Source organism: Centroberyx gerrardi, chromosome 4 (genome assembly GCF_048128805.1).
Source record: "Centroberyx gerrardi isolate f3 chromosome 4, fCenGer3.hap1.cur.20231027, whole genome shotgun sequence".
NCBI classification, from domain to species: Eukaryota; Metazoa; Chordata; class Actinopteri; order Beryciformes; family Berycidae; genus Centroberyx; species Centroberyx gerrardi.
Genome location: NC_136000.1, coordinates 26,061,859 through 26,086,280, shown reverse-complemented (window position 1 = coordinate 26,086,280; position 24,422 = coordinate 26,061,859). Strand labels below are relative to the sequence as shown.

Here is a 24,422-nt window from a genome sequence, read left to right as displayed (position 1 = left end):
TGCAGTAAGGTTTCAGGTGGAGGTGGAGGTGCAGTGCTGGTACGACACATACAACCCAGCTGTGTGTGTCTCTGTGTTTGGGTATCATCCTAAACAAGCAGTTAGCATCATTTTTCAGGCGGTGAAACAACTCGGGCAGAAACTAGAATCCACAGCAGGCACACCAACTTATCGATTGTTTGCAAAGGCCTCATAAAGCCTTTTGTGAGAACACTGCTAGGAATAGTAGAGGGTATCGTACAAAGAACTGCAAGGAAAATGACAAAAATTGTGTTTTTGGGGGGGGAAAATGACATTACAGTAAGTGTTTGAGTTGTGTTTTGGATGTTAAAGTTCTTTTCTTTCTTGCTTGGCTCTAATATGAGCAGGAACTTTGACAGGCTGTTAGTGAGTGACTATTACTTGTCACCCTGGGTCTGTATTAAACTGTTTTCACCAGCCATTATCCGGGGTCTATTGGAAACAGCAGCCAACTAACCCCATCAAGATGGTGCCAAAATTCCTCAGAGCCCTTCCAATTAGGCCTCCTTCTAAGTCCTCTAAATCCTAAGGCACACAAGTTCACTATATGATGCGCCGCTTGAGGATTGTGGGTCTAATCCATGGGAAGAGCATCAGTTCTATGTCAACACAACACAATGGGAAAGGGTCAGTTAGAGATGTGAGGAACAGAAAGCATCATACATTCATGATGTGACGTCAACAGTGACGATTTTGATTTATAGATTTGATGTTATCTTTGGATGGTTGCTGCAGCAGTTATAGGATACAGCAAATAAAAATCTTAATGTTAATCTTAAAAATCATGTTAAGTAGAAATGTATGAATGAAAAGTATGGGGAAAATATGTATTGCAAAATAACGGAAATAAGGCTGAGGCAAATAAAGAATGAGTTCAGAATATTATGTACAATATGAAAATATACCAAAAACACAAATCATACACCATATATAAATAATATGCTATATACAATATTATGATGATGACGACGATGATGATGTTGATGATGATGATGATGATGAAGATGATGATGATCCTGGTGATGATGATTATGATGATGGTGGTGGTGATGATGATGATGATGATGATGATGATAATAATGATGATGATGTGATGGTGATGGTAGTGATGATGATGATGATGATGACAGTGATGATGATGCTGGTGATGATGATGATGGTGATGATGATGGTGATGGTGATGATGATGATGATGATGATGATGACGATAATAATGACGATGATGATGGTATGGAAAATGAATGCTTCACTGAATTCAGTGTCTTGACTGACAACTGTAGCTTACTGTAGCCAAGATCCAGTTGACTGCACTTCTTTGTGATCCTGCTTGGGGTCACGGGTTCATATGAGGTAGCAGGTTGTGTTGTAAACCTCACACACACACACACACACACACACACACATACACGCACGGGCGTCATTGGCCATAACCTTAACCGAAGGCACAGTATATTTTTAATCACAACGAAGCTATTGATACTCCAAGAGGAGAGGGCTGAAATAACAATACACCTATTGATGAGGATATGATATCTCAGTGTGTGTGTTTAATATAGCTTGGTATTGTATTTCTAGTCAGCAGAGGTGAAGAGAAAGGCCCAAGGCATGATGGATCATTGTCACCATAGAGTCATTGGGGGAAAGAGGCAACCAGTGTGTGTGTGTATGTGTGTGGACATCAGTGATGTGTCAGAGGTCATGTGCCTTCAGCAAAACATCTTCCTCCTCCTCTTCCCTCCCCCCTCCTGCTCCATCCCTCCCTCCCTCCCTTCCGACGGAGAGAAGGAGCTGCAGAAACAGGAGGAAGAAAACAGCTGATGGGAGTGGCACACACACACACACACACACACACACACACACACACACACACACTGAGACGCAGGAGTGGATCTCTTACTGTGAAAAGAACAGAGGATTGGAATGGAGGAGTGTGATGTTTAGAATGGAGAGAGAAGAGAGAAATACATCCGTTTCCCACTGCCTTACTCACTGGCATACAGGAACAAACAATGCATGCCACAGCTCATGCTTTATGTCACTCTGTCTCATCCCAAAAAAACATTTCTATGATTCATTTCCCATCTTATTGCCAACAGAAATGATTGTCTCCTGTTTCCTTGTCTCCAGATTGCTACACAAAGCCTAGTGTAATAACGCAAGAGCAGATAGTAGGGAATAGAGCTGAGGGGGAGAAAGCATGATCATAGGCCGGTTTCATTATATTCTAATTAAGTGAATGCACTGTTAATATTTGACTTTGATTCAATTTACATGGGATGGAAATCTCACGACGCACCTGTTCTCACTGCACAATAAGAGCCACTGAGGTGAGCTGCGGTTTTAAATAAACGACTAAGATGTTGCTCTCCTGAGCGTTTTGAGCTGACCCTGAAACTGCTGAAGCAGCTTGCAAGGAGAATATACTGAGTGTGTTTGCATGAAAAACATATTTCAGGTAAAAGCTCAATACGTCCTATTCAGGATAAGTCGACTCCTTCACATCCTGGTTATGAATATCCCTGTATGCGTGAATAAAAAGAAAATATTCAAAGGATCACCATGGTAACTGAGCGACCGGAGACAATAGAAACCGTGTAATACGGTACACGGTATTCCTGTTAATATCTATATTATATTGTATGCCTGCTGTCTTTTCTCTGGGTTCTTGTAATCAGGACAGACTGATATGGAGAAAATATAGAGGCAAAGAAAATGAGCGTAAGGGAAGGACAAGAGAGTTGGAGAGAGCGAATGTGGAAGATGGGAGATGGAGAGAATCACAAAAACAGAAACAGCATGAGATTGAAGGACAAGAGAGAGAAGCAGAGAGTGTCAGAGAGGGAAATGAAAGAGAATATGAAAATGGGAAGGGAGACATACAGTAGACAATACGAGAGCCAGGAAGCCAAATGAACGCCAAAAAAAGCATAAGGGGGACAGAGGAGGGAAAGGAGAGAGTATTTAAGAGAAGTGAGAGAATGGAGAAAATGTGACAGTGGAAGAGAGACGGAGAGAGAGACCAGACCGAGCTGGTGTTTACACTACGCTGCCGCTGACTTTCCCTCAGAATAACCAGAGGACTTTGAGGCAGATGCCCTCTTCACTCCAACAGAAGAATGATGAGTTTTGTTCCAGAATGAGACACCTATCCCATTTACTGGCAAAAACAAGTCACACTTTTGAGGACCACCGCTATTTTTGAGATATTGAAGAAGGAATATCATATTAAGATGTTTTTACAAATTGTTACCATGTTGTTTTGAAGGAAACCCAGCAAAAAAAAAGATGGTAGCAAGCAGTTATTCAAGTATAATCTACCCATTCTTTAGGTTACTAAGCTACGAGGCTCAAGTATTTTATTCAGGTTACAATGGAGAGACTAACCAGTAGCTCTCTTTCTCTCTCTCTCTCTCTCTCTCTCCCTCTCTCTCTCCTCACCAATCTGGCCCACACCTCATGTTTTTTTTTCTCTTCCTCTCATATCCTACTCACAAGTATTCCTCTCCACCTGTCCCACCATCCACCATCTTTTCCTTTGCTCTCCCTCTCTCTCCTCATCTTCTGATAATCCACCCCCCCCCCCTCACCGCCTGTTTCTCTGGCCCTGGCTAGTTGCTATGGCAACCCAGTGTTTTGCCTTCCTCTCAATACATTCCGCAAGCCCGTGTCCAAGGGCGGTGTGACACGCACACACACGCACACACACACACACACACTCAATGACAGCAGGCTTGAAATAGACCTTGCATTGTCACTGCTGTATGAATCTTCAAGCAGGGTCTCCATTGGATCTCTAACAGAAGGGTCCAAGAAGAGGCTCCTAGAGCAGATCTTCTGAACATGTATTATTAATTATTATGTCCTCAACCTCCACTATTTTTTTTGTTGGGTTTTTTTGGACTTCTACAAGAGGCTTCAAGCACAATGGGCTTCTAAACATGGCCCAAATCCCCTGGAGGAAGAAGGTTATGGGCTAAATAAATTGACTTAATTTCCAAAATGCTGTATAGCCATTTTGAGGGGAAAAAAATCAATACCTCTATATAGAGGCCCAGTCTGTAAACCATTTTGTCAGTCATTAAGTTAGCTACTGTCTTTTAAAACGTACCATAATTAGTTTTAAATATATGCTATAAATTGTAATATAATCTTGGAATGAATTGCTGTTTTTCTTAGTTGTTTTTGCTTATCTTAACATTTGAGTAAAATGTCAAGGCCCAGTTGAGCTCCCTCCCACCCGTACCTTTAGTACTGTACTGGTTGTGAGGAATTGCATTCAGTGTATAGTACAGTGTGTACCGACCGCTCTGAATAGCGTGTATAATACTTCAGTGGATCTTAAGAGCGAGCCCTGGGCGATAGCTAGTGTGTGACACATGGTGTTTCTCTGCATGTGTGTATTTGTGTGTTTCTGATGCATTGCCCCTTAGCTACATTTTCTATACACTAATTGCTTCAATGCATCCGCACAATTCTTTGGGTAAAAAGAGCCCAGCTTGATAATACAGTATGTGTGCGAATGCAAGCTTACCGCCCCTGTATGTCTGAGGTGTATGTGTGTGTGTGTGTGTGCATGTGTGTGTCTGTATTTGTTTGATGTTAGGCCTGTTTGTATATAGGAACAGATAAAGTCATAGACAGAGTGGGCAAATGGCGCCTGCGGTAGAGACACACATGCACTCACACACGCACACACACACACACACACACACACACACACACACACACACATAGACACACACATGTTCCAGTCTGGAGATCAATTAAGGTGATCATTTAGATTGCCTTGGAACTTGGTTAAGTGGAAAATCAACTTGCTGCCGGACAAGCAAGCACATTTTCTCCTTTTTAATTGTCATCTTCCCAAAATAAAGTGCAACAATACTCATTTGAATCACTCAAAGTACTTTACATTCTGCTGTATCATGCCTCCACCTGCCTGAAAAGCCACCACAGAACCCTTTCTTTAAATCAACAAAAATTGCCGCTCGTAAAATGTATCCGATTGTAGACTGCACAGTGGAGAAAGATAGAAAAGATGTCATGACAAAAGGTTCAGGAGGATTCAGACCCATAACCCTGCAAGTACATTCTAATGGAGGTTGAGAATGTTACATATCTTGACATATAATCACATATAAAAATATAATGGCAAGCGGCCATTAGCAGTTTCCAAGTTTATGGGACAGATGATTTGACAGTGAGAATATAAGCTTGATTCTTCATTTTACATAATGGTGAATCAATCTTATAATCTCACTGTCAAATCATCTGTCCCATAGGCTGTGACCCCACTAATGGCCACTTGTGGCTACATTTAATGCTATTTTCATTATTATTATAGTTATTATCATCATCATCATTACATTTGTCATTTTTGTGGTGCCTAAGACGCAATTATAAGATGGAAGGACTGGTGAAGAGAAGGAAATTAAGGACGCAGCTGTTGCTCTGCTGCTGCACACACACACACACACACACACACAAAACAGCTCACATCAGAAAAACACTGGGTGTCTCTATGGACTGGGACTGGGAAGCAAGGGGAGATGGAGGGAGCGAGGGGGAAGGAAGAAGGGAAGGGTAGGAATAGGAGGATGAGTGGAAAGATAGAGAGAGCAAGAGAAAGAGAGAGAGAGAGTGGGGGGGTGGCAGACAGGTTGCTGGGTGTTGTTGTGGAAACCAACGAGTTATCCTCAAGGGTTTGTCTCTGTGTGTGTGTGTGTGTGTGTGTGTATATTCCAAGGTGTGGGTATGTGAGCAACGCCCCTCTGATGATAACACTCCCTCTGCTCGTTAAAGAACAAAAACCACACACACACACGCAGACACACACACACACAGGCACACATAGGTGTAGGTTTAGGGGGGGACGGGTAGGGCAATGTTGCACAGAACTGTTCTTTTAGTCAGTTATCTTTGCAGTCTAACTGCACTGCTCCAAGCCCTGAGACCAGGCTCGTCAACACATGCAACTTCTCTTGCTGTTGGCCGACCAGAAACAGGTTTTGTGACCCATTTTCAGCGTCCTGACCCACGGTTTGAGAAACACTTATGTAGGGGGAAAAACCGGGCTATTGAAAGTGGACCAGACAGCTATTTTCCGATGTGCTGACCTGATTTAAACAGAGGTATTCCCAATCAGTGTTGGGGGTTACGTGTTACAAAGTAATGCATTACTGTAATCACATTACTTTTTCCTGTAACGTAAAGTAAGGCATTACGGTTCCAGTTTCAGTAATCACATTACAGTTACTGATCTAACAGATCGGTCGTTACTTCTCTCTCTTTAGCCTCTTTAGTGGTGTAATGTCTATCAACAGATTCCCCTCGTCTTATCCTGCCTTCAAGTCATGTCGGAAATATCGGAATTACAGCAGAGTGCACATGAACGAAGTGGTACAAACGATACAGAAAGTCAGAGTTTAATGCTGTAGGCTCTATCTTTATTAAACACCTTTAAAGAAAGATTTAGTGTCTGTCATTATTTAGATACTTCTGCTGGTAATGTGAGCTTTTGTCTACAATATTGATTGATCCAATGAACACAAGTAAGCTTATCATTTTAGGCTGTAAGGCAAAAGTAATGTAATAAGTAGTGCAACTAATTACTTTTCTCTGGGAGTAATAAGTAAAGTAATATGTTACTTTTATGTGTAATTTACTACTTTTTGTGTCCAGTAACGATCCCAACACTTTTCCTAATGACATCAGTAAGTATATTGTAGGAAGGCACTTTATGATTGGAGGGAGGAAATGGTAAAAGGAGCGACCCCATTTGACCCATATCTGTCTGTGGATGAACCGTACGCACATGAAAGGGTTAAAGAGGAACATCATAGGTGTGACATTTGGTCCCTGCAAGGCTTAGTCATCATAACAGAGCATGGTTATACTACATTACAGCTGTGTGTAGTGTGTGTGTGTGTGTGTGTGTACAGTATCTGTGTGTGTGCGTGTGTGTGTGTGTGTGTGTGTGTGTCTGCATGTCCAAACCTATGTGACACAGACTTGTGAGGTTATCGATGAGTGTGTGTGAAGCTTTGAAGCTGCTTGTGTGTGTACTTGTTGTGTATATGTGTGTGTGTGTGTGTGTGTGTGACAGTATGGATTCCTTCCAGCCAGGTTAAGAAGGTCAGTGTATGGACTAAGCCTCGACTACACACACACACACACACACACACACACACACACACACACATACACACACACACACACACCGCAAATGTTTGAAGTGTCTGGGTGTGTGTGCGCATTTCGGTGTGTGTTTTTGAGAGAGTGTGTGTATGTTTGAAGTGTGTGTCAATCTGCCACCTTCCTGCAGTGCTGAGCTCCCTTTGATCTTCCCTCTCGCGCTCTCGCTCTCTCGCTCTCGCTCTCTCTCTCTCTCTCTCTCTCTCGCTCCTCTCTCCCCTCCTCCTCCTTTGTTATTTCCAGCCTCTTCCCTTCGTCTCTCCCCTCCTCTCACCCTCTCATCTGCTGTCACTCTTCTCTCTTCTCCTCTTAAGTCTTCTCTGCTTGTCTCTCCTCATCACTTCCGTCCTCGTCTCATTGGTTCACCTCCCCTCACGTCTCCTCTTCTGCTTTTCCTCCTCTTCTCTTCATCCACCCTCTTTCTCGCTCACTCTATCTCCTCGACCCTCCTCTCTCCTCTTCGCTATTACTTTTATCTCCCCTCATCTTCCTTCCTTCCTGTCCTTCCCTCCCCTCACCTCCTCTTGTTTAATCTTTTCATAGCAGCTGTCTCTCTCTCTCTCCTTCCCTACGCTCATACGGCCATCGATCCATTCTGTTCAGCCAATCAAATCCAATAGATCAATAGCGACTCAGCTTTGTATGAGCCATCTGATTGGTTAACCCGATCGATTCATCAAGACATTCAATCATTAATCCCACCCCCCGGTAATGGGAGGTCATTAGTTTCAGGGTTACTGTAGCTGGCTAATTAACACACACACATGCACACACTGTCTATGGCTTTTAGGCTAGCTGTGTGTGTGTGTGTGTGTGTGTGTATGTACAGGGGGGAGAGAGAGAGAGGCAGAGATAAATATAGCAAAACAGACAGAGACACAGAGAAGAGAGAAAAAGAAGAGAGTCTCCATCATGAAAATGAGATCATCACGGCAGAGAAATGAACCGTATCCTAGCAACAGAAAAAAGTGTGTTTTTCTGTGTGTGCATGTGTGTGTGTGTGTGTGTGTGTGTGTGTGTGTGTGTGCTTCTGTGCATTTGTGTTATTTTCAGCTTATGGCTATAGGTTAAAAAAATTAAATATCACGGTGTCTCTAACAATCATGCTACATGCTGACACACACTTTCATCTGCATATATACTGTTGGTCTGAATGTGGCTGAATAGCTAATAATGTCAGCATTATGGCCTGTAAAGAACAGGATGTGCTCTGTTACAGACTATGAGTCAATGAGGGATGAACTGATGGATGGATGATAGAGAGAGGGAGGGATAAACTCATGGTAATGTAATATTTTTTTATCTTTATTGATCCTTGTAGGGAAATTCTCCCCCCCACCCCCCCCCCCCCCCCCACCCCCCACAGGGAGGTCAGAGGTCAGGCTCAGCTACAGAGCAGCAGCCTGCAGCTGGTAGGGATTCATTGCTCAAGGACACTTCAGCAGGGCGGATAGTTGCTGGTGTGGGGGCTCAAAGCAGAGTCTAGGACCCTCCATTCCCTCAATGGATGGATGGATGGATGGATGAACTGATGGATGGATAGATCCTCCAGCTGGGTAATGGAGGGAGTGGGAGAGAGAAAGAGAAAGAAAGAAAGAGGGAGGTAGAGAGAGAGAGATGGTGTCAAAGTGGAGCGGCTTCAGTAGCTCTCACGACTTGAACCCCCACCATTGAGATGACTGATGATTGGCTAATTGGCTGCTATCGTAATTGCTGTCTTTAGCCAGGCCTGATTGATCAGCTGGCTATGACACACACACTCAAAAAATGGTATGGTTACTGGTTGGTTGACGTCAATGCAGTTTGGATGCATGATGATGATGATGATGTGTGTGTGTGTGTGTACATAAAGTACGTGTAATTGTGTGACACACTGAATGTGTTTTTGATTCCATTTTGCCACACCATCCCATTCCGTTGCCCTCTTCTCCTCTGTGTGTGTGTGTGTGTGTGTGTGTGTGTGTTTGCGCAGTGCCTTTTAGATAGAGAGAAAGCCTGCAAAACACGTCAGAGCACATTACATCAGAAAGGCTCAGAGTAGGGCCTTTAGGGGAGGGCAACATACACGCAGGCACACACACACACACACACGCACACACACACACACACACACACACACACACACACACACATCTAGCTCTCTACCAGCGCTCCACATCTCAGCCTCCAGGTCTCTAAAACCCACTACACACTCACACACACACTCACACACTCGCACATTCACATTGCCTGTAGCTTGCTAACCTCCTCACTGCTCTGGCAGACTGGCGCTGCCAGCATCATATGACAGGCACATGGGCCCGTCTCACCGCGCCAAGCCACACCGCACCGCTAACAACAGGACCATGATGCCTTGATCCCGTCGCCCCCGGTTACCAAGGCCGCCAATCATCAGCGGTGGTTCACTAAGCTCCTGCCGCCAGAAGAAAAACACATATTTCCAAAAATCCAACACATGCACACAGATACTCACAGAAAGTTTATACAGCAGAATGACTGGAAACCTCGTATGTGTTTAAAGCCGCCGTCTGTGTGATGGGAGGAAAATTCGGAGGGGTTTTTGTCAGGGTGTGACAACTTGCTAAAAAAAATCAGCCTTCTTTCTACAAAAAGATGAAGAAAGATGGAAAAAATCTCAGCTTGATAGCTACATATTTTTGAGAGTCACAGAGAGAGAGAGAGAGAGAGGTGTTAATTTTTTTGTAAAAAGGGAACAACATCAGTGTAGTCGTCCACCAGATTTGGTGTGAATCATACTCCCCCCTTCTGCAGAGCTCCAGTTTGGTAGAATAGTACCGTTTCTGCACTGCTGATGGCAACCTCGGGCTGTAGGTGTGCGCATGGGCGTGAACAGCGCTGATAACAACGCTACAGCAGCGGAGAGGGAGATAAACTCAACTTTCATACTGAGAGGAAAGAATGTCCTGCAGAGAGAAAGACAGACAGAGGGAGAGAGAGAGAGGGAGAGAAAGCGAGATAGAGGAGGGTAGAAGTGTATCTGCCGGTGTGTGAGGCGGTAAATATCTGGCATTTAACGACAGTGCTGGGTCACACACACACACACACACAGTGGAGGGTGAGAGATGTCACCATGGCAGTGATAATAGGTGTGTGACTATGTGTGCGTGTGCCTTTTGTTCTCTATATATGGAGATTTAACCTCTGCAAGACTGCTTACAATAGAATAGATTAGTGCGGTTGTTGCGTGATTAAATGAATTTTTTCTTAATGTTTATGTCAGTGACTCACACCCACTTGGATGTGGGCTTGCGTCCATTCAGTCATGATGGCAACTGGCCTGTGTATGTGTGTGTGTGTGTGTGTCCAGTAGTTGTGGTCTCTCTGGGGGAGTGTGTCAGTTACCTTAGGGATCGGGTTCTCAGGTGCTGAGAGAAAGAACATGGGCGATATTCCCCTAAGAGAGAGCGAGAGAGAGAGAGAGAGAGAGGGACATGAAATATTCTCCCTTGAGTATAGAGAGTGACGAAGAGAGTGATGGAGGAAAGAGAGAGATAGAGAGACAGAGGGAGCATGGGAGATTGTCCTCAGGGTTTAGCACATCGACACACCACAGCGATACCACTGTGTGTGTGTGTGTGTGTGTGTGTGTGTGTGTGTGGTTTCACAGAATGGACCAGGTTGATTAAGCCCCCTGCCTTGTCATTACATTTTTTCTTGCCTCTGCAAAGCAGCCAAATGCCATTTGCTGTATATACACTATACACACACACACACACACACACATATTGTATATAACCTAAATAGATGCAGCAGTCTGTTCGTTCCTAAAGCACAAACTGGTGCCAACCTTCATCACTACTTGGTGTTCTCATAACCTTTCTGCTGCTTATTCCTGTCACATCTGTGGCATTTTGGGTACGCGAGTCCCAAGAGCCAGTAGTGAGTTCTGTCGACGGGAAGTAATGTAATATAACACGAGTGTCAATCCTGCAGTCGGCTCCAGCAATCAGGAGGCATCAATCAACACGACAGCCAATCCTAACAACACAGTCAATTATGGTCCACTGCCTCATTTGGAGCCAATAGATTATGTAACTGAGACAATGAAATGTAAAGCCCATAGGAACAATAGGAGCAAATCTATGCATTATAGTTGAATTGTAAGAGTTACAACAGAGAAGATTAACTCACTTATTACTAATTGGTGCAGTTGAATAGGAATGAGCTGTAAGGACCGTTACTATCAAAACAGGAGGTTGTTATGCTATATTTTTTTATATCAAGCTAAGCTGACCTGGACTGCACTTAACTGCTGTTTTTGGCTCTATGTCTGCAGCAGAGTGAACCTTTCTTAATCATAAAGGGATACTCTGACAGTTTGAATTTTAGGTTGTAGTTTTCACTTGAAAAATGAAATCTGCATTTGTCCTTCAGCCACACAATAACCGGCCAGAGAGCATCTGTTATCATTTGAAAGTGAAACAAATGTGCTTTGAGATCCAGCAGAGATTTCATGAAAGTATTGTTTTGTGCGCTGCATCATGGGTTTGATGTCGACCCCGCCTTGCATGGCAGCACAGTACTTTGAATGCAGCCTGTCAACAGCAGTGAGGCAAGTCAATGACACCCGATGCGTTGCTTTTTTTTAACTGTCTGAGTTTGAAATCAATTACAACAAATGTCTGCACAAGACGGTTTGTTACGAACTACATTTTGGGACAGAGCGACGGGGGGTCTGGTACTGTTACATGACGCACTTTATATTTATAGTTATGTTCTTTCATGTTGTTGTGCTTGGATTCTTCTCTGTTCTGCGTTCAATCTGTCAGCCAACTGCCGGGGCTGCTAATTAGGCCATGCTAAAAATAGACACCTGCCTATACAATTAACATATCCCCACTGTCAGACAAAAACCTCACATCTCCCATTCTCCTGTCTCCCATTCCACCACATTGTTATCTCGTTACTTTGACTGACTGGTCAGTGGTTTCCAGAAAGTTTTTCAAATCGTGGAGGAGGAAAGCCCAACAGTAAGCAGTAGACCACAAGCCAAATAACATGGTTGGTAATTGATTAGTTATAGATGTAACAAGTAAAAAAAATGCTTCTTATTTTTTATGTAGGTTGATCAAGATGCTTTGTGTAATCACAATTTCTGAAAATAGCCTACTAAGTGTTATTTAACTGGATCAAAATAGATCACGTCGGCTTTGAAGATAATAATACGAGAAAGCATATATTGTTACATGGGTGTTCGTTATGATATGGAGAATTAGCTAACAAGGTGAAAAGTACATTTTTCATTTGACTTTAACATGCGCTGTAGTGTGCTCCACCAGTATCCAGCAAATCGCACCGCGGAGTCCAAAACTAACTTGGTTATCCCATTAATTACGCTTGTCTAAAGATAGACGCTGACATAATTAACATATGGCCGCGTGGTAGCGCGGCTCCGCGCTCCGGGCTCCGGTAGGAACCTGTACTGTGAGCCATACCGCGCTGGGCCAGAGGCAGGCTCAGAGTGCTGTGGCCGGTCATTAGGCCGGGCTAAAGATAGACACCTGGATGTATGATTAACATATCGTCCCGCGCCGCGCTGAGCCCGGCTGCCTGTTAATTACGCCTGTCCAAAGATAGACGGCATCACGACGTGACAAGGGAGGGAAGGGGAGGGGATGGAGGAGAGGAGGGCAGCGTGAACAAACAGAGCTGGCTCAGGCGCATACCATGTTCAATATTCACGTTTCAAATCCAGCCTGGGACCCTCACCACACGCCCCCCCCCCCCCCCCCCCCCCATCTCCCTTTTTTTTCCTGTTTCTGTCACATTAAGGCAAAACTATGCTAAACAAATGAAATGTACATTTTGTCACAACATGGTTTCGAATGAGCAGTCATGCTAGTTAAGTTATTGCATTCGACATAATTCAATTAAAACAGCATCATGAATTTCATAGATGACTGTAGAGGGAGAGAAGAGAGGGGAGATGGAGATGGGATGGAGGGAGCGAGGGAGAGGAGGGGGAAAGGAGAGGGGGAAGATGGCGAGGAAGGCGTCGTAAATTCGGGGTTTTTGAAGAGAGGATTCAACAAGGGAGGAGGAGATGGAGCGATAATGACAGGAGGGCAGGCAGGTTGGATGGTCACACCTGATGAAAGAGTGGAACCAGGAGTTGGTCAGGTCTCTCTCTTTCTGTCTCTCACTCTTTCTTTCCCTTTTTCCCTTTTATTCCGTTGCCCTAGTTTTCCATGCTGTGTGATGTCTGTATTTCCCTCTAGACACACACACACACACACACACACACACACAGGGAGAGGGTAATGGAAGTGTGTGTGTGTGTGTGTGTGTGTGCGTCCCATCGGAGCAGCCTATGAAAGCTGCTGTGCCTTGTAGATGTAAATTATGAAGGACATTTGAATCTATATTTGATGACTGCCTCTTATTTAGAAACCAGGCTTTTGGCAGAGTAAGGCGGCTGCAACAGCTCTGTATGTGTGTGTGTTTCTGTGTGTGTGTGTGTGTATGTGTGTATGTGAGTGTGTGTGTGTTTCTGTGTGTGTATGTGTGGGTCTGTTGATAGGCATTGAAGGGGTAAAAGGTCACTGCTATTGAGTTTCTCACCCATAGCTGTGTGTGTGTGTGTGTGTGTGTGTGTGTGTCTGTGTGTGTGTGACCCATCCTAGATGTCTTCCCAGCCAGCAAGTCTGCCTGACAAGCTGCAAACTCTCTCCTTGAGTTGACATCTTCCATTCGGCCTGCTTCTGCTCGCTACAGTGCTTGTGTGTGTGTGTGTGTGTGTGTGTGTGTGTGTGTGTGTTGAGAGCTTAGTGGGTGGTGCGAGAGTGTGTTTATGTGTGTGTAGAGACAGATTAGGGGCCTGTTGGGTAGGTAGAAGCTTGTCTATCCATGCTGTCTTAATATTGTCCGCAGTGTTTGAGTTCTTGACCAAAACCTATTAACCAGCTGAAAAAACAGCTGAAAAAAGACTTCATATATCTTGAAATCAGCTTTATAATTCAGAATATCACATCAAATCACTCAGCAAGAATATTTTTGCAGCGTCCACACTCAGTTCTGGATCAAAGCACATACACACACACACACACACACAACACACACACACACAAACACTCCCTGAAACGCCAGTCTACTTTGTAAATTCAAGTTATTGCAGCTGCTTAATATCAGCAAGGAATACCCAGTCATTATGTCCTGGCGGACCGCTCGGTGGTTCCTGATAGGGATGAAAGTGATTAAGCCGCACAAAAACATTACCAGCCGTACAGGAGATCCTCTTTCATCACATAATTGAAGCTATACGTTTTATTTTAGTGCTGCAATTCTTCCCACCTCTCTGATAGGGAGATGAGCCTCAAGCCTCTGGTTAAATCTCTCTCTCTCTCTCTCTCTCTCTCTCTCTCTCTCTCTCTCTCTCTCTCTCTCTCTCCCTCTCTCCCTCTCTCTCTGTGTGTGTCAGCATATTGTATGGGTGCTTGGCCTTGGTGCTGTGTAGCTAACCAGGTAATGAAGCTCTGACTCAGTTGTTTTCCTGCTAGGCCCTGTCTGCACTGATCTATGGCTGCGCACACACACACACACACACACACACACACTCCACACACTCTGATGCAGAGATGCTCACACACTAATACACACATACACACACACACACTGAAAGATGACACAGCCCACACACACAAGGACAGGCACATATCTGTATATGGCATGCAAACTTGATGTATTGCTACAGGCAGATGCTGGCACGCACATACGCACTCACTCACACACACACACACACACACACACACACATACACAGAACTACTCAGTCAGCATGCAGTCAATTGTGTTTGTTGGAGGACACATTTTATACAGTAAAAGCCAGACAGACGGAGAGCAAGTTTGAAAGAAATAGAGCAAAACAAAAACTAAATGTTGACACAAAAGACTGAAGGCAAACAGAGGACAAGAAGAGGCCAGATGTGAGACAGACAGAAAGATCAGGAAAAACATGACGGAAAGCAAAATGCATACAAAGAAGGAGATAAACACAGTTGGGCAGTATTTGTAAAGCCTGTATTTCAAATACTGTGGCCTACATCATGCCCATACGTTATACTGTAGGGTGTGTGAACCAAAGTAAAATGAGAGTAAACACCTTTTTGTTTTGTCCATAAAGCTTTTAACTTGGCATGAGACAATGGCTAGGCTTTAGTTTACTCCTGGATCTTTAAAAGTCACTGTTTCAAAGACGTTTTTTCTGTATTTTGATGAATTGTGAGCCCTGAACCCTTCAAATCAGCTTTGAATCATGGGCTACTTTGCATTTTACAGCGCAGTAATATACTTGACAGTTGCTGTTGCCCCCTACATGAAGAAAATGTTTCAAAACCCTGCGACAGTCAAATTGTAAGATGTTAAAAATAAATGGGTGTCACAATTTGCTACCCTTTCCTAATTTCTGGTGAAATTGGCTTTTTGGTGATACAGTTTTCTTTTTGCTATTTGTGCCAACATCCAACATCTAAGTATAGATAGAGATACAGCATCAAGGCTCATGTGAAGCAGCTTTTCATGAAAAAAGGGCTGAGATGAGCTTAGCATTTCACTGTGGTTTTAATGCAGGATAGATACAGGATCATAGCTACTGTTCCCTGGTATCACTAAACCTGCCACAGATTTAGATCAGCTGCAGTTTCATCAAACAAGTCCATGAACAGATAATCGCTATGAAATTGCTTGTGACATAATCTGTACCTGTGTGTGCGTGTGTGTGAGCGCACTGCTCTGGCATTTAGAGGCTAATCAATGCCCTGCCGACTACCGCTGCTAATTGAAGGTTAGCAGATACCATCAGCATGAGCCTCTCTCTCTCCCTCTCTCTCTCTCTCTCTCTCTCTCTCTCTCTCACTCTCTCTTTCTCTCCCTCTCTCTGCTCTTCTCTCTTCCTGTCTTTGGTCGATAAAGCTGTATTTCTGTCCTCCTCAAGACCAGCATTATCCATCTAACACACACTGACACACACCGTATCAGCTTGCTATCATGTGACACAGATTTCTTCTCGCTTTGCTTTGTGATTATGTCATACCTGAACATACACAATCACACACATGAAGCTGCATACCCTGTCCTGCATCTGTCCTGCATCTGTCCTGCATCTATCCTCTATCAGCCCATTCTAGAGAAGCTCATTCAGCAGCAACACAAGGCTGCTGTTGCACTGTTCCTCACAGATGCAAATGCAGCTTCATTGCCAGTATGACCAGTGTTATTGTCTGTTAATAAATGAATAATCTGTGTGTCATAGTGGGGAGGTGGCGTTACAAATATTAAGCATTACACATCACTGATTACATGCAAAAATTTCACCTCTTCAGTACCGCAGTCTGATTCATTTTAACGTTAAAAATCTCCAGGATATGAACTCAAACAGACATTTGAGACAGATTTATTCCTCTTTACAGAATGTAATTTGAACACCAGTATTTTGAATGAATGTCAGTATTATGATGAACTATTACTTCAAGATTAGGAATGATGTTTGTGTTCATAATCTTGCGATCAAACTGCACCTGTTTTTCTTTCATAAATGTTTCTGAATAATCCACTGCATAAACCAATCTATCTGTCATCCCACTATTTATATTTCCAGTAACCATAACAGATTAGTAACCATGTTTTTTATAAATGGATTCCTGTAATTGTGTTACATCTAAACCACAACTCCTCAACCTTGTGTGTGTGTGTGTGTGTGTGTGTGTGTGTGTGTGTGTGTGTGTGTGTGAGTGTGTGTGTATGTAGGTGTGTGTGTGTGTGTGTGTGTGTGTGTGTGGGGGGGGGGGGGGGGTGTGTGTTTGTGTCTGTTTGTGTGTGTGTGTGTGTGTGTGTGTATATGTCTGTATAAGTGTGTGCTCACTCTAGCTGTGAGAGAACGGAGGTGATAGGTGATTAATTCTGATGTCTGCCGTTGCCATGGTAACAGGGACACCTGAGAGAGAGAGAGAGAGAGGAATAGAAATAGAGAGAGACGGTATAGGGAGAGTGGAAGACAGACAGACACACACACACAGACACACACACACACACACACACAGTATTTCTATTGGGTCAGTGGACACACCCCAATAGCACGCTTGCTATTAGGTATTGCATCATTCTGTTTATAAAAGCAAATGAGCATCCATGGCAGTATGTAGATTTGTGTGTACGTGTGTTTGTGTATGTGTGTGTGTGTACGTGTGTGTGTGTGTGTGTGTGTGTGTGTGTGTGTGGGTGTGTGTGTGTGTGTGTATGTGTGTGTTTGTGTGTGTGTGTGTGTGTGTGTGTCATTGCTCTAATGAAAAGGCCCAGTCCAGGCTATTTGCATAAGATTATAAATGAGACAAAACAAAGAGAAGAGGGAGAGTAGGAGGAGAGATAGAGAGGAGAGGAGGAGAGGAGAGGAGGAGAGGAGGAGAGGAGAGAAGAGGAAAGGAGAGGAGAGGGGGGCGAGGCAGCCCTCCATTTTGAGTTGGTTTACAATAAACCAATAGGTACAAATGATAAATAATCATCCCCACACTTCCCCCCTCTGCCTCTCTCCTTCTCTCTCTCCCCTCTTTTCTCCTCTTCTCTCACGTTCACCCACTCGCTCTTTCTCCCTCTCCCCCTCTAATTCATCTTTCGTCAATTATTAACTTCATAAAAAGCTGCATCTGTCTGTTCATCAATAATTTACCCTTAAATGGGGTGTCCCCTTGGGGAACTGTGTGTGTGTGTGTGTAGGGATGGAGGGATAAGACCTGTTCCCATGTGCCCCATGTGAGATGGAAAGGAAAACATCCCTCCTTCCATCCTTCCATCCATTCCTCCATCATCATCTGTCCTTCCCTCCACCGCTTCCATTCCTCCTTCCCTCTCTCCTCCTCTCCCTTCTTCCCTCTAACCCTCAGTCCCTCCCTCCCTCCTTCCTTCCCTCCATCCACCCATCCATCGATCATCTGTCCATCTTTCTATCCCTCCGTCCAACTCCTGCCTCCATCTCCATCCATCCATCACTCCCTGTTTCCCTTCCTCCATCCAGGGGAGAATGAGAGCGGAAAGAAAAGAGGGATGAAGAGGGAGAGAGAAGGCGGGACACAGTATGAGAAGACATCATATTAGCTGGATTTCCATCCATTTTGTTTTTGGCAAATTATAGATGCATCGAATTAGAGAAGCTGAATGGAAACGGCAGAGTTTCCAATCAAGAAAACATCACAAATAAGTTTTCAAGCTTGCGTGAAGCAGAAATAATTTCCGTCAATAAAGAAATTATGCAATAAATAATGATGGAACGCATTGGTAGCAAACGGTTCAAAGTTTCAACTGTGGATGTCACATCCACTCCCATGTAGAAGTCTCCATCGTGGTGGTATGGACCTTTGAATATTGCCAAGTGCATTTCTTCATTTTAATCTTTGGATGAAAGCATGAAATTATGGCTGACATTATGCAGTCTTGAAAGAATCTCCATTTTTCTGGTCGAAGTGTTTTTCACATTCAGGAAGCCTGTTGATTTGCTTCAGTCTAGTTGATGGAAACGTGTAATTTGCGTTTTAGTTTTTGCGACATTTACAAAGTTTGTGTAAAATTAAGTAAAACTACAATCCCTTAGATCCCCGCTAGTTATTCTATACTTCTTCAGCCCATTGATCTTCACGATCAATGGGCTCCTTGTTTGATGATGATGTACGATAGATTGTTAATTTTGGATTTTGCCTATACACTCAGTCTCTGGTCTCTGGTTATCTCCATGTCTGCTCAAGGCAGTATTGGTCAACTGCACCGTAACATGGTTTTGTGATGGCAAGTGATTTCCAAAAACATGACACTTTGTTCACTATGGTGGTTATGAAAATCCATGCACATGGTTTATTAGAAAGCGTGGAAAGTTATACTCAAGGTTGAGTGCATATCCTCATGCTGGAAGACGACATTATAGTGAATGATGTGAGTTGTCACTGGCCCGTTCCTCCTTACTGTTCTCACTAGCAGCAGTTTTAAACTAGCTTGTAAAACCGTCCTAAGTGTGTATGTTGTATGTGTGTGATCCGCTTCGCGTCTGGCTCTAAAGCCTCCTCTCCCTCTCTAGCTCTCTTTGTGCTGCAGTCTTAAGTGCTGCTTCTATTGATCAGCCAGTGGAAAAAAGGCTCAAGGGTGTGTGTGTGTGTGTGTGTGTGTGTTGTGCAGTGACATAATAACATGGGCCCCAACGTGTCTGGACTTTAAATGGAGAGTTGGACCCTCTTTCTTTTCCTCTCTCTCCTCCTCCCCCCACTCTTGCCCTTTCTCTCTGTTTTCCTCTCTCTCTCTCTCTCTCTCTCTCTCTCTCTCTCTCCCTCTCCCTCTTCCTTTCATCCTCTCTCCCCTTTCCATCTCTCTGCACTCCCCTCTCCCTCTCTCTCCAGCCAAGCTTCCCTCCCTCCGCCCATCTCTCTCTGTCTCCCTTCCTCCCTCTCTAAATCCACCCCTCCTCTCCTCCCTCCTCCGTTCCTCCTCTTCTCCTCAGTCTAAACCAGGAAGCTGACCATGGAATTGAATCTGTGCCATGACAGCGTTTTATTTCCTTGTGTACAGTGGACAAGCTCACTGACCCGCCCACCCCCAGGCTAACATTCACCTCTTTGAACACACACATATTTGTATTACTATACTTGTGACGACATTCACTGACTACATCCATTCCCTATCCCCTAACCCTAAACTTAACCCTCACCACTACATGCCTAACCTTAACCCTAACCTCAACCTAAACCTAATCCTAAACTTAACCCTAAAATCAAGATTTAACCCTAAAATAGCCCCATAAAGAAGTGAGGAGCAACACCTTTTACAGGATTTTCCCCATACAAGAAATACAAAAACACATACACACACACATATAGATCTGCACATACACCTACAACCCCACACACACACGTACACATGCACACACCGGCACACACACTGGCTTGCACCGCTCCTCTGTTGGCCTTTTCAAGCAGTGCTGTGGTTTATTTAAGTGTCACATCACGTTATCTGTGAAAATCACTTTCTCTCTGCTCTTCTACTAGAAACACAAGACCTGGCCAAAGCTAATCTGTGCTCAAGTCTGGCTGAAATCAGTCTAATATTTAAACTCTGCTAGGGGCACTTTTAGATTTTTGAGTTGTAAATGTTGATGAGCTTGTGAGAGAAAGCTCTACATTGTAAGTAATGACTGCATGAAACAGAAATGCACTGTAGTGTTGTATACATAATGCCTCATTGTTGGATGAATAAATGGCATTAAGCGTATTTGACTTACATCTTAATTTAAGATATAATTTATCTTGTTCAGTTATATTTGATTTTATACTATCTTTGTCCTATTTGTCATTATAGGACTGATCATTTGTCCTACAGCCTGCAGTGAGACAGCAGCTGACTTGTCTTTCTTAACACTGTCTCATATCCGGAGAGGTGTCCAGTTTTTCTTGCACCATTCTTACTACATGGCAGCTATTAATCCAAAGCTTTCTCTGAGCTATTTCACACTCTTTCTGGAAAAATGACATCAGCACTATATTATGACTGGCTAAAGGAAAGAAGGTGTGAAGGAAAAGAGAAGAGAGGTAAAGAGAGTGAGATAGGGGGGAATAGTGATAGGGAGAGAGATACACAGCATAGTGATAAGAATAGCAACAAAAGTCACGCTGCTTATCTCGCTAATGCTGCTTACTTGACATAATCCATCAGCTAGTGTTGTCTGTGTTGCTTGATGTGTTGCACTGTCTCATATTAACACTGTTCTTGCTTTGGCAGCGTTGTTAACCTGCTTTTTGAGTTGGAATTTGAGAGGTAAAGCAAGCCTCCCATGCAGCCAGATGTATCTCACACTGAGATACATCTTTTTAGCTTTTACATCCAACTTGGATGAATCATTTGTTTATTTTTTGAGGTCATTATTCCGTTTTTTTCTGCTTGCGTTGATTTGTTTCAATACATTACCATAAACTCACACTAAAAGGGCTACTGACAGTCACTCTGCAGTGGAGTCTGGGTATGGGAGCTAAATAGACAGCAACCCTTCAGTAATAACTGAAGTGTTGCACTGAGGTACTACACACACACACACACACACACACACACAAACCTCAAATATTGTTTGTGTAACATTTGAGCTACTTTAATTGTTTAATTGAATTGAGTGATGGAATGAGAGAAAGAATGTGGTGAAGATAGTGACAGAGAGGAAGTGCTGCAGGAGAGAGAGAGAGAGAGAGTTAATGTCTCTCTATATGGTCGGTTGTGTTCTTTGTGAGCAGAACAGAGCGCACTGCTATAGTCAGTCTGTATGAGTTCTCTCATGCATACAGTAATATGCCTCCCTGCTCGCTCGCTCTCTGTAAGCGTGTGTGTGTGTGTGTGTGTGTGTGTGTGTGCGTGTGTGTGTGTGTGTGGTGGTGGAGCTGTTTTCTGTCCATAGCTTCACTTCAGCTTTGCTTCAGCATTCTAACAGAGAGAGAGAGAGAGAGAGAGCAGGCAGCCTGAATAAATGGGAGTAATGGGCTGAGTGGATAAGGGACAGAGAGAGAGAGTAGAAGTAAATGAAAAAAGAAAAAAGAGATGTTGTGTGTGTGTGTGTGTGTGTGTGTGTGTGTGTGTGTGTGTGTGTGCTCAAAGTGCCCAGTCAGCCAGGCGGCTGGTGCATCGCTGCTGCTTTCTAGTCTTGTGCTGCAGAAAGTTCTGCCCACAGGGTGCTGACACACACACATACACACACACACACACACACACATACACACACACACACACATACACACACACGCACACGCACACGCACACACACTAGACAGTTTATCATGGTCAGATTACTGTGGAAGCCAGATAGTGGCAACATTTTGATGACTTACATTCACATAGGCTGTCACAGCCTGGGGTTACACACACACACTCACACATGCGCGAGTGTGCACACACACACACACACACACACACACACCTCCTCTAATATAATATATTGCAATGGGAGTAAGATGAGTGAGATGAAATTGAGGCGTTATAATTATAAAACCAAGCAGAATTATAATCTCTAAATGTATCTACAGTCAGGGCAATAGGTTATAGACCCCCCCACATACACACACACACACACACACACACATCATCGTCATCATCATTATCAGTTTGCCATATCACTCAGTGACGGCCTATGCATTGCCATCTAAGCTTTGACTTCAACTTTACCCCAAACTTACTTGAAGTGAATATAAATATATTCGTCTCTGTGTGTGTATGTGTGTGTGTGTGTGTGTGTGTGTGTGTGTGTGTGTGTGTGTGTGGACACGTGCTACACAATACTAAGTGTGATTGAAAAGGGCCCCAGATTAAAGGGGAACATTAAAGGGAATCAGCCTGATTTGTATTTCAGGTGAGGTGAATGAGTTCAAAGCCGGGCTTCAGTGGTCGGGATTGACTTTGACTTTGTGGGATTTTCACTAACTATTATTCAGCTATCAAAGGTATTCATTAATATCAGTGCAACAGACTTTAGCCACCGGGAGGAGCCTCCTGGAGTCCATTATCCCTCCTTGCTGTTGCTTTTAAAACATCATTTATCATCATCATTTAACTCTCTGTACTCACTTTTTTTTAAAATGATCTGCTTTTTAATAACTGCATTAATTATGTGACTCAAAACTCTTCAAATTGTCCCAAATGAACAATGATGATACGTGCACGAAATGAAATATGGAGACGGGCTCCAATGAAAAGATTTGAGTTGTGGAATCAACATTGAAGCTCCATCACAATATGAGACAAACTGGATGAGAATTAGTCTTCTGTAATGAAGGGTTTGTAAGGCAGGCAGCAAATACAGAACGTGGTACAACATGTTCTGAGGATGACACTACACACATACACACACACACACACACACCACATACACACCTACAGTATATACACTGACAGATGATTCACAGACACACACAGGCATATCTGGGCTGGGCTTGTCAAGCATCTCTGTGTGTATGTGTGTGCGTGTGTGTGCGTGTGCTCTGTCATTATTTATAGCTGAATGAGGCATCAGGCCTCACTGTAGTAGTACTGTCTGTGCTTTCTCTGCTCTTCAGTGTGTGTGTGAGTGTGTGTGTGTGTAGCTGTGAAAATAAGATAATCTGATTCAACAGCTCTTATCTCTAATGGCCACACACTCCTAATGCACACACACACACACACACACACACACATATTGGTTATATTTAGGTAAGTGTGTGTGTGTGTGTGTGTGTGTGTGTGTGTGTGTGTTGGCTTGTCTGAATTCTAGGGTGTGAGATACGGGATGAGGTTGTTTTCTCTCTCTCTCTCTCTCCCTCTCCCTCTCTCTGGATGTCTTGCCATTCAGTTTTCTATAAGCCCCTTCGCCAGTCTCTAGGATACCAAGCAGTTACCGTAGCAACCGGGCTGGCCGGCCACCTCCAAAGGAACACACGGCCGTGTGGTCACCTGACCACCTCTCTCGCATGCGATTGGACGCTGTGTTTAGGCCATGTCTGTTCACATGCTATTGGCTGGAAGAGGGGGCCCCAACAAATTCTCTCTCCTCTCATTTTCATACTTTCACACTATTTCCCCCCCTGTCTTTTCCTCTTCCCCTCTCTCCCCTACTCCTCTCTCCCTCTCTCTGTCTCTCTCTCCCCTCCCCCTCCTCCTTCTCTTTCTCTCTCATTCAGCAAACAGAGGGATTGTGTTACATCAGCACAGTGTTACAATCACTACATAGATTCACATTTCTGGTTTGATGTACTGTATTCAAGAAAAACTGTCGCTACCTCGCCTTTCAACCAAAGTGCATGAACTAGGAAACGCTAAAAAACAAATTGGGGTCTTTACTGGTACAGAAAAACCAACATGTTTCAGCAGAAAGCCTTCATCAGGGTGACATGACAGAGACAGGGGATCTTAAATACCTTCCAAAACAGCCACATCTTTCAAAATGGCTAACTAAGTGGACTTGGACCAATCAGAAAGTAGGTCACATGCCAAAGGTCAATGTCCAAGAGTCAACAATGAAACTTAGACCTACTTCATGTAGGACCACACATCCTACACATTCAAGGATGATAAAAAATAATGTAATATTTTATAATATTAAAAAAAACATAAGCATTAGAATCTATAAAAAATCATTCACATGTGGACATTTTGGAAGGGTATTTACTGTAAGATCCATGTCTCTTTGTCATGAAAGTCTGATTTAGGCTT

General features: G+C 43.6%; 1 protein-coding gene across 4 annotated transcripts in view; it reads left to right on the top strand.

Annotated features, from left to right (window-relative positions):
* Positions 1-24,422, top strand: part of LOC139918829 (guanine nucleotide-binding protein G(o) subunit alpha) — an 88,948-nt gene that overhangs the window by 22,190 nt on the left and 42,336 nt on the right. The gene's annotated exons all lie outside the window — the stretch shown is intronic.